The 5,000-nt window shown below is 45.1% G+C and overlaps 1 protein-coding gene across 4 annotated transcripts in view; it reads right to left on the bottom strand.

Moving 5' to 3' along the window:
• The window catches only part of LOC135101896 (potassium voltage-gated channel subfamily KQT member 1-like), a 239,177-nt gene that overhangs the window by 77,964 nt on the left and 156,213 nt on the right, over positions 1–5,000 (bottom strand). The window lies entirely within an intron of this gene.

Here is a 5,000-nt window from a genome sequence, read left to right as displayed (position 1 = left end):
GTGTGCTGTAATTTTTAGTTCTCCATTTTATTTCTCATATTTAAACATGTGTTTTGGAATTTGGGTATATTATCCTTCGTGGTATTTAAATTAATATTAATGTGGACTACAGTATTCCTTTTCTACTCAGAAACATTAACAATGCATTTACTGAATCATATAATGTGTGGCTAATTCTGATGTACAGCTGTGGTCAATAAACTACTACTACTACTACTACTACTACTGTGTGTGTGTGTGTGTGTGTGTGTGTGTGTGTGTGTGTGTGTGTGTGTGTGTGTGTGTGTGTGTGTGTGTGTGTGTGTGTGTGTCATGCTCATATTTGTACTTCAGATAAAGTTACTGTCTCCAAAATTACTCGAACTTCACAAACAAACAAACAAACAACCAAGCAAACGTAGTAGATAGACAAACTGAGATAATTTTCAGTTTCTTTTTTTTTTCTGAAAATGACAAAATAGGTTCCAGGAAGCTGCCACAATAGTGGGTTCGACCCCCGGCGAGGCGAGGGAGTGACTGCTCTGGTGTGAGTGGTCCACTCCTCCGCCGCTGCTCCTTGGCACTGGCAGGAGCAGTGTGTGAGGGAGGACTGGTTAGGCAAGGTGAGTGGTAAGGAGTGAGACAGAGTGTGATGTGTGGTGAAGAATGTGGTGATGCGTAAAGCTGCGAGCATTTTAACACACGGACTAGAGCGCATGATATGGTGTAGGGTAGTGTGGTGTAGAGATGAATGATGAAAGTGTGGTGGCGTGTAGGTAGTGCATGAAGAGGGGTGTGCGGAAAGGCGAGGGGCAGGCGTGTGGCTGGGGCAGAGCAAGGCGTGGGCGAAGCGCTGGGGACGTAGTGCAACCGAGGAAGGAAATAAAGCTCTAGAGAAACAGTGAGCGGCACGCTATTATGTTTGAGACAATGACCAGGGAGACGCTTCTTCGCAGCTCCTTCCCTCTCTCCCTCCCTTCCTTTCTTTTTCTCCATCCTTCCCTTCCTTTTCCCCCGTCCGTTTCTTTCTTTTGTGCGTTTGTCGAACTCCCCCCCCTCCCCTCTAGCTTTCCGTTTGGGGCTGTTCTTACTTCCTCAGCAATCAATGCTACACCGCTCCCTCCTCTGCTACAAACGAAGGATTCACCCAACCGCCCTCCACCCCACAATCCATCGCACGAACGCTCAGCGGACCCAGAGTGCGTCTCTTCAGCCCAATGACCACTTCCGTTGATCCTCTCCGAAGTATCGCTGTCAAGGACTCATGGACCGCAGGCATAACATCGTTTCTGCTGGATTTAGGCTGGGTTACCAACCAGTATGGCAAGTCTCTGAGAGAGGCAACATTCCCCACTTCTCGTGCAAGCTGTATGACCGACCCACCGCCAACTGTGTCCAGCACTACTGCCTCGAGTGTCCCTCAGTCAGGGACATGCTGCCTCAGGGACAAAACTTACTTGACGTGTGTCAATATCTCCTCACAGACAATGATTTAGACGTTATCTTAGTACGGCACTTCGGTAGGTGTTGAAACGGTAATGGAAGTGTTTTCATGCCATTGTTACGAGAAACGAATTACTGAATCATACGGACTGGAATTCCGCATGCACTAGTTTCGAACACACACGACTTCGAATACACACACACACACACACACACACACAGAGCTCTTTCGGTAGGGGAACGGCTGGCTAGGTGACCAGCAGACAGCGGTAGGTGATAGGTGAAAGACATAGTGATTCAGGTTTGCTCTAATGAACTTCTCTGTAGGTGTACCTATGTGAGGGTATCAATTCACCATTAAATACCAACTTTACTGAGTTTTTGTACGCATCATCTCAGTTCATATTACAACGTTTACTGCGCGTCACGTGTCCATTGTACATAAAACTTGATTTATGCATTAGGTCTCTCTCTCTCTCTCTCTCTCTCTCTCTCTCTCTCTCTCTCTCTCTCTCTCTCTCTCTCTCTCTCTCTCTCTCTCTCTCTCTCTCTCTCTCTCTCTCTCTCTCTCTCTCTCTCTCTCTCTCTCTCTCTCTCTCTCTCTCTCTCTCTCTCTCTCTCTCTCTCTCTCTCTCTCTCTCTCTCTCTCTCTCCACCTTCATCAATCACTTACTGCCATCTCTCTTCTCCACTCTCACATTCCTCCATTTAACGCTCTCTCATTTCCTCCTCTCATCTTTCACTTGCCAAACTTTCCTCTCTGTTTACGCATATTTCCATGAAAAGATTCCGTGAAAGCTTCAAAAGACTACACGCAGCCCACTTATCGTAAATTGGAAAGAAACGATTCACACACACACACACACACACACACACACACACACACACACACACACACACAGGTAAACAGCAGAGACTAAAACTCCATCTTAAGCAACTGTTACATATTTTCTTTGTTCCTTCGTTGTCATTACATCCGTTTTATGTACGTGTCTGTGTTTCTGTTTGTTTGTCATGTCTGGGTGGCTGAATGTCAGGTATCCTCCACGCACTTCAAGCAAGAAAAAAGGATGAAGCTCTGGGAGAAAATGAAGCGTGGTAGGAAATGCACATCCTTATAGAAAACCTTATCTATTGGTGAAGACGAATTGGGATCGTTAAGATGAAGGTCGAGACCGCAGGGAAATACTGCACACAGGGCGAGATGCAGGGACGGTGACGTGGAATGTGCGTGCATAGGTGGTGAGAGAGAGAGAGAGAGAGAGAGAGAGAGAGAGAGAGAGAGAGAGAGAGAGAGAGAGAGAGAGAGAGAGAGAGAGAGAGAGAGAGAGAGAGAGAGAGAGAGAGAGAGAGACTACAAGACTGCGTCTGGAATTTAAATTTTGGTGTATAATTAAAGAGTGCGTGTGTTGCGGAACTAAAGGTGATTTTGAAAAATGTATTGAGCGAGACTAGTTACCATGAAAGGTAAGATGAGGAGAGGAGTGCAGCGACGGAAAAAATCGCTTCACCACAAGAAGAAACAGAATAAAAGACATTGTAATTCTTTGCATTGACGAAAAGAATTAATGAGACACTGTGAAGAGAGAAATATGAGAAAATATTCAGACTCGGAGGAAGACTACAAATTTGAATATTCATTTTAAAAAACCTGCGTGGAAAACAATGATGAATTTGGTCTTACACAATATCTTCCCGTCTCCCTCTCATAACACACACACACACACACACACACACACACACACACACACACACACACACACACACACACACACACGCAGAACCAACACTCTCCCTCCCTGTCAGATTTTGGGATCACAACTCTGCTTACTTTCTACGTATGTACCACTTTCACTGACTGCTGCATCCCTCAATGAGAGGCCAGAATTGCGTCTAGCTGGCCGGGACTGTACTCGCAATAAATCAGCTAACAGAGAAAACCACAGAACAAGAATGATAAGTAGTAATTTTGAACTTATGTGAACAAGAACCATATCACAAGATTGGTGCAACATTTCTTTGCAAAGGCCACAACAGGAATTACACTGCATATATATGGACCATCAATCTTGACAAGGGAGACGAGCTGGAGACAATGCTTTGTGTACTCCTCATCGCGCGTCTTTAAAGTATTACCGAAAAGTTTAAATCAGAAAATATAAACAAAACTAATAAATACACATAAGTATCGTGAAACTGTCAGATGACATCATCTTTATCTTGAACAACGCAAGAGTGTTCCTAGAAGTGATTCATGAATATGGAAAGTATGGAGTCGAAGAGAAACAAAACTTCATTAACAGTAAGTAATACTTATGAAAACGTCGTTAACTCTGCAAATATACTCATTGGGCGATGGACATAACCTGAAAGAGGATTAAAAGTAAATGTTGATCACAAATATGGAAAAGCGTCATCCATTAGAAGAGAAGACACGCCACGAGAGGCGCTCACCAATGCTGGGAAGACAAGTGATGTAGGCCACGCACTTCTGGACGCGACATGTGAAAACTGGTCATATCAGTGAACATTGAGTCAAGCAGAACAGGCAGCTTGATGATGAGAATTACTAGCAGGACACCCATTACCCATTACTCGCATCATAACCTTACTTCCTCCCTTAATGTTAATCCTTCTAATTTATTTGACAGTCAATTAATCATCACTGTGAACTTTAGAACCCTCCAAATTGCACATGCTCTCTTGGGTAGTGTAAGTACACGCTTCCACGCCGAGGAGACGACACCCTCAGCAGTGCTCGAGGTGCTGTTCACTCTCAGGAAAAGAACAAGGACACCCACTTTATTTTTTTTTATATGAATATCGAAGATTCCCAACTTTTTCACCACCAACAAGAAGATAGCTCGTGTGTGTGTGTGTGTGTGTGTGTGTGTGTGTGTGTGTGTGTGTGTGTGTGTGTGTGTGTGTGTGTGTGTGTGTGTGTGTGTGTGTGTGTGTGTGTGTGTGTGTGTGTGTGTGTGTGTGTGTGTGTTTTGTGTGAAGGAAACGAGATAATTTAACGCGCGTGCAACGAGTGAAAGAGAGAACGTGAATGGAGGAAAGCTTGACAGGAATTGGAGAGAGAGGGCATGACTGAGTGAGGAAAGCAGCACTCTCTTGGGAACCTGGAGGGGACACGAGGCGAGGCGAGGCGAGGCGAGCGAGGCGAGACGAGGCAAGGGCAAGGCGCGCGTGCTCCTTCCGAGAACAGACCTAATAAATAGCTGTTGCTCCGTGACAATGTAAATATAGGCCACATTACCGTAGAGCTCTTGCTGAAAAAATACACGTATACCGCCGGGGTCAATATGAACGGCACGCTATTTATTCTCTGTATTGAGCCGCCTTAAGGGAGGAGGGGGCATGGTGACGCTGGTGAAGGAACCGAAGCCCACACCCACTGAATTACCCATACACGGTTTCACTCTCCCGCCAGCTATTCGCCACCAATACATGTCTCTATATATAACCAAGGCCCAAGTTCACAATCCTCCCTTAAGTAACACGTCGTCACTACAATTTTTGGGATAATTTTCCGGGACTTGATGTGAAATTCCATGACGTTTACATTTCTGCCT

Source organism: Scylla paramamosain, chromosome 7 (genome assembly GCF_035594125.1).
Source record: "Scylla paramamosain isolate STU-SP2022 chromosome 7, ASM3559412v1, whole genome shotgun sequence".
Classification (NCBI taxonomy): Eukaryota; Metazoa; Arthropoda; class Malacostraca; order Decapoda; family Portunidae; genus Scylla; species Scylla paramamosain.
The sequence above is the reverse complement of the archived record's forward strand: the minus strand, read 5'-3'. Positions and strand labels throughout refer to the sequence as shown.